General features: G+C 44.7%; 1 protein-coding gene and 1 long non-coding RNA gene across 7 annotated transcripts in view; one reads left to right on the top strand and one right to left on the bottom strand.

The window, feature by feature from the left end:
* The window catches only part of EPS8 (EGFR pathway substrate 8, signaling adaptor), a 132,932-nt gene extending 129,796 nt beyond the window's left edge, over window positions 1–3,136 (bottom strand). For 2 of the 5 annotated variants that reach the window (XM_038173072.2, XM_072040290.1), the window contains exon 1: window positions 2,851–3,136. The gene's annotated coding sequence lies outside the window, so the exon portion shown is untranslated. Of the gene's footprint in view, window positions 1–2,317; window positions 2,754–2,850 lie in introns of those variants that run through there. The other 3 variants (XM_027462173.3, XM_027462101.3, XM_027462369.3) reach the window with 3 other exon arrangements.
* Window positions 870–7,424, top strand: LOC101803430 (uncharacterized). 2 transcript variants are annotated; one of them, XR_011810443.1, is made up of 4 exons: window positions 870–1,903; window positions 3,949–4,025; window positions 4,398–4,533; window positions 6,012–7,424. It is a non-coding gene; the product is annotated as an uncharacterized lncRNA (long non-coding RNA). The 2 variants fall into 2 exon arrangements; XR_011810442.1 differs by having other exon boundaries at window positions 1,353–1,903; window positions 6,133–7,424.
* The last annotated feature ends 4,503 nt before the right edge of the window (window positions 7,425–11,927 follow it).

Genomic DNA, 11,927 nt, shown 5'->3' on the forward strand with positions numbered 1-11,927 from the left:
CAAAAGCTTCCATTTTTCCATCTGGCATGGTTGAAAACTGCTTCTTTAAGGAAATCTCCCACCTTCGACCAGTCATTCGCTGTTCTAGAAGACAGGCTGACACAGCAATTAGGAGTATGAGAGAGGTGCTAGACACTGAAATCAAAGTTAACAAGAACTTTCTTAGTGCAGCCTTTATTGTGAGGACTCCGAGTCTTCTGTTATGCCACTACCATAGTTGAAGAGAAAAGTTCATATATACTCAATCTATTTTGACCCTCAGGGCACCAATTATTTAACTTCAGATGTTTAGGTTTTAATAAGCTTTCATGCACAGGGGGAATAAATACAGCAGTTAACATGAGTGATTTGCCATTTACAGCTAGAATATGACCAGAAAGAAAATCAATCATATTTCATGAATTTAGTTGTCACCAGGTGGAAAGCTTTTGCATTTTTTTAAGTCTGTGTACTTCACAAGAGAAGTATCTTTAGATCAATCTTGGACTGTGTGTTACTGCTGCGTATAGCCAGGCACCTACTCGCTTCCTTATGGGGTTGTCACCTCCCTCCAATTACACTTAATGAGATGCTCTGGGTGCTTTCAAAATTACATGCAATCAAAAACATTTATTCTGAGCTTAAAGAACGTGTAACTCAATACCACAGCCACTGTGAGTATGTGACAATACAAGTATTGTCCAAAGCCGGTTATATTTCCACAGCCTCCCCCAGCCAGAGCAAACAGCAGCCCCAGTCTGCTCCCATAGACCTTTGAGCACAGTATCTTGTTACCTGAAGACACCTGTATGCTAATAACACTACACTTGCCGTGAACTGCGAATTGAGCCAAGATATGCTGCGTCTCCCTTGCATCTTGGAAACCCTGTAAGCTCTTCACAGTCCCTGCCACTGGGAGAAAACGAGGAACTCATTTTAGGGCTGGTCTAGGAGAGGCCTCTTCTCAAAGGACTCTGGTTGCAGCATTTCCACTGGTATTCCATGGGAAGAAGACTGCTCACACAGTGCTGATTCTGTATTTCCAGTTGCTAATGACAAAAATGGTCATATTTATGTTCTTCCATGTAAGCAATTTTTGTAGCTGACATACAGACATTTCACAATCACAAAAGAGAAGATGGTCAATAGGAAGGGTGGAGGACCATATTTTTTTATGACAAAAGGAAGGAGAAGCTGTATTAAAACACAGTCTGCACTGCAAAGAAATCCAAGATCCATCATTTGGTTAATATTTCAGCAGACACGACCTAGAGCAATAATATTTTTATCTTCAGTACTTCACTTGAAGTAAACAAACAGACGCCACCAAAGGTCATACTGCTGCATGTCTATAACCCGCGGGGTGCAAGAGCCATGAGCTAAGACAAAACACAGCTCTGGGGTGGGAGAGTTGGTTTGCAAAAAAATATCCTTAAGAAAAACTCTTCCACTCGTTCTTCTGTTATCTACTCCTAGCTGGCTTCAGGCTAGGGTTTCATAGAGGCTGCAGTCCCTTGCTGTTGTTGATGGACATAATCCAGCCCTACAGAGGTTGCAGGGGGTATGGAGCACCATATATCACCCTGTGAAATGCCACAAACCTGTTTTCCACCATGCACCCGGGTCACCCTTAGGGTACTAGCGCAATGTGGACAGAAGCACACACCATGGTGATGAGACGGGTGGAAGGAGGAAGAATGCCATGGAAAGTTAGCAGAGAGAGCAAGAATGGACTGAACAGCCGAGAAGGCAGCCGGCAGGGCAGAGCACCAAAGCAACACGGGCACGCACCGCAGGATTATCCCACCCGACAGCTGCTCCTCGCCACCCACCACCAACACACGCCACCTCGGGAAAAAAACACCTTAGACTCCGGAAAAATGGGCGAGCGGCGGGGAGAGCCGGGCTGGCCACCTGGGAGGAGGTGAGGAGGGAGGTGGCGGAGCTCGGGGGCACGGCCGGAGACCCTCCCCGGGGGACAAGGTGCGCGCAGGTGGCACCCCGCCGGGGGAAAGCGCCCGTGAGCATCTCCACGGGGACCCCCGCAGGTGTACGCGGGGAAGGGCTGCGGCCGAGGCTCCGTCCCCTGCTCCCAAAGCGTTGTCCTGAGCTCGCCCGGGGGACTCGGGGGCAGTTTCCCACTGAGGAGGACGGGCGGCAGCAGCAGCCCCAGCGGCACCTGGAGGAGGCTGGGGCAAGCGCCCCGCACCTCGCTCGCCATGTTACGAGCCCAGAATAAAGAGGGTTGGGGCAGAAGAAAAGAGAGGGGGCAGAATAAAGAGGGGTGGGGGGCGCCGACGCCGGGGCCAAGGCAATCCCCTCCCCGCCAGACCCTTACCTTCCGCGGGCGCCTTCCTCCCGCTCGAGGCGACGCGGCGGCCGGTGGGGGGATCCGGGAGGGATTCGGGGGAGATCCAGGAGGGATCCGGGGGGGATCCGGGGTGCTCCCCGCCGCCGCCGGCCGGGGGCAGGGGCGGCAGGCGCGGACAAAGTGCCCGAGCGGCGCGGGGAGGGCGCCGGGCAGCGGGAGCAGCCGCGCAGCGGAGCGGAGCGGAGCGATGCCGAGCTCCCTCTGCCGGCCCGCCGCCCCGCCCCGGCCCCGGCCACGGCCCCAGCCCCGGTCCCGGCCCCGGTCCCGGCCCCGGTCCCAGCCCCCGGCCGGGGCGGGCCCGCGGAGCCCGGCGGTGGCGGTGCGCGGCCGCCCGCCGAGCCCCTGCTGCTCCGTCGCCCTGTCGAGGTTTGCTGGTCAGTTGCAAAACGCCGGTGTACTTTACTTAGAGCACCTCCCCGCAGCCGGGATGAGAGTTGCTTAAAACGATCTAAAGCATTTACCGAAAAAAAAAAAAAAAAAAAGCCACGCACAAAACCTACCCAGACTCCAAAGCAAAATCCCCGAAGATGTAGGTGTCTCTAAACCGACTGTAGAACGAGTCGGCTACACGAACAAAAGTCTCCTGTCCTCAATGGAAATCCCGGATGAAATCTCCCAGCTGTTTATGTTGTTTCCATCTGGCACCGCATCGCTCCCAGCCCTGACAATTTGCATGTGTCTTTCGCTCTGCATGGGGGAATAGTCCCGTGCACAGGTACTCCTGGTGTGCTGACAGGTAGCCAAAGCCCTGACACTACGTTGGTGCCACGTTCATGACTTTTATAATGAGCCATTTGCACCACTATGATCAGGCTAGTCCTTAAGAATGTCAATTTTCACTGATTTCACTTCCAAGTAACTTTCTGTCTTTTGTGACTCCATAGAGAAGCTAGAAAACTAATTTTTCGGCTGCATCAAACACACAAACAAAAGAATGACCCCCCCTTCAGGTAGCATATAAAATAGCTAACCTAGTTTTTTGAGGTTCAGTTCCTGGTTTTTGATACCGTGAAACTGGCTTGCAAGGCTTAAAAACCTGTTTAGTTATGTTCCCAGGTCTGCTTCCAGGTTTCTCCAAGATCCCTCACAAAGAGCAAAATTAAGAAGTCCAGTCTCTGAAGGTCTGAACCATCCATACAGCCATTTGCAGGATTGAGGCACGGTTATTGAAACATAGCAACAGGTCCTTTATGCTGCAATGTTTCTCTGATTGCCAGCCCTCCTCAAAAAAAAACACACGGAAGAAGTATAAACTAGTGAAAGAGCATCTGCTTTCTACAATTTCCACTTAGTTCCAAGAAATGAGACTTGGCAGGTCCTTGGATTTTATAACACTCCATGACTCATTTGCAGAGGCAGGTGAAGTCAGAGCCATCACTGCCAGAGTCATGCCCCTGACAGCTTCTCCAGCAAAGACAACGTTTTTCCCAAACACTTTCTCAAAAAGGCGAAAGGAAAATATTTCTCGGCTACTGTTTGCAGTGGTTTGGTTGCTGATACTCTTCTAAAGCAATGCTAGCTCATGCTTGACCTGGGGCTGTTTGGCAAATCTTCCTGAGAATAAGACCTGAGTGCTGCATACTGTGTTATTTCACCAGGCTCCTGGGCAGGTTCAGAGACAAAGGCAGTGGGCAGCACGCAAGCATGAGGCTTACTGCAGGCTCCAATGAACCAGGTAAGAGACAGTAACCAGAGCCTGCGGATCAGGCAGGAGAGGTGGGGCCTCAGCCCGCAGTTGTTTGGGAGTTCACCTCAACCCAGCTTCAAAAAACCTAGGAGAAAAAGCAAAGCAGTTCAGCCAGCTTCTCCTTCCTAGCTCTGAACTCCAAAAGCCCCTCGTAGCACTGGGTCTTCTCCTGATGGCTCTGTCCCTGCTACTTTTTCTGGTCCAGAGGGCTCTCCAGGAAGCAGGAAAGAGAAAAAAGAACTTCAGTGAAGTTATGGGGGTGGGGAGGGAGGATTGAAGCAGCTTTCGTGCACCTAAACAGGGAATGAGTGCATAGATACCCTCCACTTATCTTGATAACAGGAAGTCTGTTTCCAACAGACCTTCAAACCTTCAGAAATCAGGTTATGGAGAGGTCACCTCGGTCATTCGTGTGAATGAGCACTCACAGGAGCACTGACATCTGAACTGGCATTTCCAAACTATTGATACCAATCACCGCACACAGCCTCCCTAGGTAAGTAATAGCAATTTACACAGAAAAGTGCTCACCCCATTGACAAAGGACAGAAAAAAAAAATGCAGGAGATCACTGTGGGTTGCTTATTTTTATTTGGGAAGAAAATATTTAAGGGGAACAGAAAAAAAATCAACAGGAAACTGGGAAGGAAGTGGGGCTTGAGGGTGAGAAAAGGGAAAACAGAAGAATAAATGGGAAACAGAAAGATTTGTGGAAGGATGAATTCAGCTTCGGTACCTACCTAGAACACACAGTTTACATGTTCACCAGGGTGTGTGCAAGAGGCGTGGGCATTTATTAAAAAGTTTTGATATAATTATGAAGCTTGTAACACTGAAGGTAGGAAACCAGAGCATGGTAACGCAGGGGCTGAAGAAGACATTTCACAAGTGTTTTTCTGGTTGGGGAAAAGACAAAATATGCCAAGAAATTTCCTACTGTTATAGAGCAGCCTAAAGATACTTTCCAGCTGGGGACCTGCAGAACGGCTTACCCAGAGCGAGTGGCTTCCACGGGGGGCTGGGAGCCTCCTTCCCACCCGAAATTCAGCCCCACAGTCATTCGCCCCACCACAGCTGGTGGCCATCTCCTTCGTGTGTGTCTATACAGCTGAAGGCATGTGGACAATAAACCTGTGCATGCAGGGGAAGGGCCATTATTCAGGCTGTACAGAAAATAGATGGGCAGGTATTCAAATGCTACATGCCAGCTGCAGCAAGCCTGAGGATTTTAGATTAACCTCTGGATATCAGGATTTCCACTGTTGTTGAAAACGGACCCTGCTGTAACCATAGAGTTTTCAGGAGAGAAATACACAAAGCAAGCCTGATTCTTCTCTTGATTTTAAGGCACAAGCCTATGGTGAGAAACGAGCAAATTGTTCCTGGTTTAGGATCATACAAATGTGATCTTAATGCAGAATAATCCACAGCAAGAGGGAGAAACAAAAGAGACTGGCTAGCAGTCTGTGTTCCTCCATTCTTTGTGCTGCTGAAAAAACATGGAAAAGAAAAAAGAAATCCCAAATGGGAAGACTATTTATTTACTGCTTAGGTACTTAGGTAAAACTATAGAAGACTGTTTGCATTAAGGCTGGCCACGATACCATCTAGAACACAATGCAGGCTGGGACAGATAAGAATAAGCACAGAGATTTTTCTAGTCACCAAATTGTCTGCAATCTGATCGGGAGTTTCCTTGGGGTGTGTCTGTTTCTAAAATATTATGTTTAAATGTGTCATCCTTAGTGCCATAAAAATATTTTTAGAGCTGTAGTAAGTCTATAAATAGGAGTAGTAAATCTATCTGTAACATAACAGCCTCAAAACTGGTGAGGCTGATTTGGTCTAAACATGCTGGGAAGATTCTGTAAATTTCTAAATAAATTAGGAACAGAAGTTCTGCTATCCAAAAACTAGCTTTGGGCAAACATTCTGATTTATAGTGTTGTTTTATTTTATTTTATTTGTTGCCAGGAAAATGGAATATAAAATAAAATTATAAAAAGCCCTCCTCTCTCCCCATGGACATTAAGAACTTGTTAATTCATTCCTTTATTGTAAGGCTTGTGCTTCGTTGATTAATATTAAATTACAGAGTTACTTGTAGAGAAGGTTGGTTCAGCAAAATGAAGCAAAGCAGAGAACTCTCCAAGACCTAAACCTGCAAAGGAAGAAGGAGCCCAGCGTGTCTGTAACCCTCTCCTCACAGAAACAGAGCTGCAAACATATTTTTGAACCACAGGGAAAACCTCTGGACTGTTCCTGGCTGACTCAGAGCCTTTTTCCCAGGTACAGAGCCAAAGCAGTGCAAAGGATTCCCAAAAGTCTCATTTCCGCACCAGAAATGATTCTTCTGAAGAGCTCGAGGATAGAGGAGAGAATATATCAGAAGAGAACAAGGTGTCTGTCAGACTGGAGTCACAGCGCTGGGCTCCGTGGAGACTCCAAGCGGCTGTGATGGATATGAGTGTCTCAAAGAGTTGTCATGAATCACTCAGTCCATGTTATACGACGGACTACTCTGAACTGCAGACAGGTCAGACATCTTGAAAAAAGGAAAGGCACAATCATTTGCTTGTGGTCCTTGTGGCACCTGCATCCCCAAGTCAGAGGCTGTGCCATTGTGCCTCCTGGGTGTTCTGTTTTCTGTTACTCTTAATTTGGAGCTTGCTTCTCTAAATATACTCTTTCCTGATTTGCTTTTTTGTCTAGCTGCCAAGGGTCATCAGATTTTTACTCCTTGCTCCTAATTATCGTTACATCCGTGGAGGAGATTATTTGAGTAAACTGACTGGGATTAACAAACCAGCTGTTTATCATCACATCTGAACCCCCAAACTCCTCAGCCTGAAGCTGCCGTAACCTATGACTTACAAACTTGCCATCCAGCCATTCCAGTTACTAATGCATCAATTACAACCCATGTAAATTTATGGCTGGGATTAAAGCTGAATGTGTGATGATAAAAAGCCTTCCAGAAAGACAAGGGTCCTGGGATATTATGAATTATCTGGCAGTCATTACTACACAGTCCTTTGTGGATCATAATCAACTAGTGAAGTAACGTAGAGGACTTTTCTCCCACTGAAGGCATGGGGAGCTTTTGCTTCAGAAGGAGTAGAGTCAGGTCCAAGTCCTTAATTTGTGCATTTCTCAGTCACTGGCTGCTAGCTGGCACTTGGGTTTGGAAGTCAAGGATTCTGTCCTGAGAGAAACGTGAAGCACAAGAAAAGACATCCAAGAGTCGCTGACATCATGTGGGTAAAGTTCAGCATATTTGGAAATGATTGCTAGATTTTGTTTTGTCCTCTCTCAAGAGCTACACTGTGTTTGATGCATGAGACTCTAATTGAATTTAAGCAAATAAACTTCAGGTTACAACATGAACTCAAGCCTTGTTATGCATTCTGATGCCTCCGTTTGCCTATCTTAGTGAGACAAAAATGAAATATGATGCAGACAATCAATCTTTTTATATCTATGCTGTGCTCTTTATAGGGAAGCATGACAGATGTTTTTTATTACAATCGTATGTTTACTGAGAGAGAGGTAGAGCATTAAACTTCAGATATAACATTTTCCTCACATCTCATATTCATGAGAAAAGAAAGGGGACAGGGAGAAAGGAGAATATATAATTGAAAATGTTTATTTGATCTGTTTCACCAGAATTTCTTTTTTGCCTGAAACTTCTATAAGTTTCTGGGCTTTGTTTTTCCTTCTGAGGTTTTGGACATACATTTATCTGGTGGATGAGAGGGAACAATGTTAACTACACTGCTCATCCCAGGCCTCCAGAGTTCTTGAATCACACACCTAAAATTAAAACACTTCTTTAAGAATCATGAGGTGATGACAAAAAAGGTGCTGACATTTTTATTTGGGTTTGGGGCCCACAGGTTTCATATTCCCTAGCAGAAATGTCAGAGGAAGAGATTTTTTTATAACAAATAGCATTTTTGGTACATTCACAGGGCTATAGACAATTAAACTTTTAAGAAATATATAAAGTATCATTACCACAATACTAAAATCAATAGATTGGCCAGAATTACTTTGAAACTATATTGTTATTCTTCATTAAATTTTCCCATTCTTGCACTGAATTTTACCTTTTCAAATAGTAGTCACAGTTCCTGCTTTTAAGGGCAGAAAGGCCTGGTTCAGCTGTCTCACCCTCTTACAGAATGTGTAGGGTATCTGAAGTTCTCTATTTGCATATGCATGAAAAAAAAATATAAATCTCCATCATTTCAGCAAACACTTGATTAGTTCTGATCAAATAATTGTTTCACTAGCTGAGGGAAGTAATTAATAATACCGTGACAATTTTTGCTTATGTAGTTCTTGCCACAGACCTCAAAATCGTCTATCTGCTAGCATTAATGAATTTGGAGTCACAAGCTTCATTGTACAGAATGAGCCCGCAAGGCTTAGCTAATACTGCAAATCTTCACAGTTACATCCTGAAACCTGGATATGTTTTTACTAAAACCTAAAAGCACAGAATTTAAAAGACAGTATCAACTTATCCTGGGATCCCAGAAATGAAAATAATAAAAAAAAATAAATGCATATGAAATAACCCTGCGTATGTATGTGTACATGTATAGTTTTGAATACATGCACCTCATGAGTTTTGGGTGTTTGACCTGCTATTTCTGCTCACACTGCACTGGCAAAGCTGGAGAGGTTAGGTAGCAATGGCAAACTGCATCCAGTGTACATGGATGTAGGGTTATGGCGGGACCCACAGACCCAATCTGCCAGCGTGGTGCTCCATCCATTGAAGTTCCTTAAACAAAAGTGAGACAAGGTCTCTGAATTCAGTTTCACAGGTACAGTCCTAGGATTTAAGAATGGAGAAGGCTATGATGTGATGGAAAGGCTGCCTGTACAAAGGCAACCAGACTCAACAAGCTTTTTCTTTCTGGAGGAAGGTGCCCATGAGATGGTTTCGTTTCTACACAGTTTTCAGATAAACACATGTAATGTTCAGTTTCACAATTGCTTAAGTCTGTAAGAGATGTGGCAAATCTGCAGCTGAGTTTAAGCAGGGTTTAAGGTACCCCAAACCCTGTGATAATACCAGCATTTGAAGCACACATCCTACAGAATCAAAGCATACCTTTCGTGAGCTTATAACAAGTCAAGTCAGGGAAAACTAATAATTAAAAAGGAGTCTAAATCTTGTCTTTATTATGAAAATTAGTCAGCCATTAGTGAATTTCATACTGAGGTGGTCACAACTGTTTGCTCAGGTATGCTGGGAAAGGGAGGAAGCTGTCTACCTTAGGAGGCTTTGTGCAACCCCCCTGGAGCATAAGGAGAAATATGCTTGCAGGGCCTTTCTGCAGTCTGACACTGAGCAAGCAGTTTGACAGCTGCTGTTGGATACAGAATAAAAATCTGCCTAGAAAAAGCAATCAACCTGCAAAGCTCACGAGATGGACTGCAGTGGACTGCAGTGGCATCTTAACGGTTTACTAGCACACTACACGATACTATGAGACAAAGTGACAACATAAACACAATCAAACAGAAACATGCTTTAGAAAGGTAGGGTTCAATTACTTGTGTTAAATCACCCAAGCTCTATGCACACTACAGAAATCACTGCAAGGCAACAGATGAAACTTCAAGAGAAGAGAATATAAATAACATGTCAGTCAACACACATTTTTAATCAATTTTTGAATCCATATTATGGAAGCCAACAATAATTTTCTATTTTAGTTGCCTCACTCTTATCCTAAGGCCCACTACTGATTTCACTGGCATTTTTGTTTAGGATCTTGCCTCAAAGACCTTTGAACCCCTTGTGAGATGTTTCTTCTTATCAGACACCTTTAAGTAAATTGGAGGAGTTGAAGACAGTGACTCCACAGTCACTAAAATATCCCAAACATTATAGGACATAGTGTGCATATTTCTTATAAGTGGGAAGCATCACATACAATTTACACTAATATCACTGTATGCTGTTCTCCTCCATGTCAAGAATTTTTAGGATTTAATTAATGCTAATTGCTTTTTGTTATTATTAATATTATTTATTTATTTATTTTTCACCACTATCTTCTTAAAATCTCTTAGGGTTCCTTACCTTGGAAGTTGACTGCAGATGTATGTATTCAGAAGCAAATATTTTCCCTTTTTACTAAACAAATAAGCAAAGGTATAGTATGTATCTTTTTACATCCTTCCAGAGATCTGAAGGACCTTCTGCACTCCAAAATTGTCCTGCCTAGTAAAGAGGGGATGAGAGATTTCAGAGGACATACATCACATGCATACTTTTCCAGGCAGAAACAATGCAAAGATGTGTTTATATCCCATGGGTTTAAGAAAGCTCATATTGTTTGGCACTGTCTCTCTCCTACAGATGCAGCAGTGGGGATTGGGTCCCACTGGCCGTTACACACATCTGAGGAAACATTGAGCAGAAATGGCTAGGGCATGGAAAAAGTACTCAGGAAGTCTCCTGGCTGGAGGTCACTGCCTCTGTCCAGAGATGGTCTCTGGAGGGGTCTTTGAGGGCACCATCCTTCTAACTGCAATCCTGCCAACAACATACTCATTTTTTTCAGCTGTAACTGCAGAAGTGGTGTCACAACAGAGAAGATAGCACTGCAAGATCCACCCGTGTCCCTTTGGGCATCAGGGTGCCTTTGTGCAGTGGATACTTTGCTTTGGCAGGGTGGCTGTTTGCCAAATCCCAGTTCTCTCTCCACCCCCAAGAAGTGCCTGTCCCTCCTGCCCAGCCCTGTGTTCTAGCTGTAGTCTCCTAGCCCAGAAACCCAGCACTATCACTGGGAGAGTCCTCTGGCTTTGCTCTAATGTGTCAAGGCCTCAGGTCAGGTTGGACTTCAGATGTGTTTTGGCCTGCCTGGAACTTTGTTTCAGTTTATGTAGTTATAAGAAAGATTTTCTAATGACCAAGTGGCTATTGCCTCATTTGCTTAACTTTTGCTTAGCTCTAGAGCTGAGGAAAATCATATGGTATAATCATATGGTAACTCTGCTTGGCCTGATCATCATGTCTATACAAACAATAGCAAGGACTTGATAGCCTGTGTATTATGACATATTTATAGCCCTGTTACAATGTATAACCCTGGTACAAGAGAACAGCAGAAACCTCAAAAACAGGAACACAGGATGTAGCCCAGAGACACACAGACACAGGATGATGCTGGAGATGAGAAGGGGATAAACCATTCGCTTGTGGTGAATGAACCAGGGTCAGACACTGCCCCTGGATGGCTGAATACCTCCCTGGGGACAAGAACAGGCTAAGGTCATACCAGGACATGGGAAGAGCTGTGGGAAGCTGGATCTGGCCCTGCTGCAGCATCCTTGGGTCAGGGGCTGAAAGCCCCTGGGTCTGATGTGGGGTCTTGGCCTATGGGCAAAGTGGGGAGCCCTGGAGAAGTGGGGCAGGTACAGCAAGGTCTGGTGACGTTCCCAGGGCTGTGGGGACTCTGATGTCTTGCTGCAAGTCTGCTATACGCTTTGTCCAAAAGGAAGACTGGTGTTATCATCCATTGGTCTCAGAGAGGCAGTGGAAAGGAGTGTAACTTGGGAAAATGAGAGGTAGGTTTGTGAGACTGTTATTTTGTATACAATTTTAAACTGCATTCTCAACAGGACTAATTTTATATTGATTAGATAACTTGGATCATGAATATTTTTGTATTGTAATGGTACAACTACTACTAACTCTGTATTGTATATTAGTGTTAAGAATTTTATTAGAATAAAAATTCTTGACTTGTTTTCCTCTTTATCAATAACAAGATCTTGCACGTAACATGAAGTTAAAGCCATCTCTGTCAGTCCTGCCCTCTTTTGCTATTTTTCCTTTCATTTTTTATCAAGACTTCCTAG

Source organism: Anas platyrhynchos, chromosome 1, assembly GCF_047663525.1.
Source record: "Anas platyrhynchos isolate ZD024472 breed Pekin duck chromosome 1, IASCAAS_PekinDuck_T2T, whole genome shotgun sequence".
NCBI lineage: Eukaryota > Metazoa > Chordata > Aves > Anseriformes > Anatidae > Anas > Anas platyrhynchos.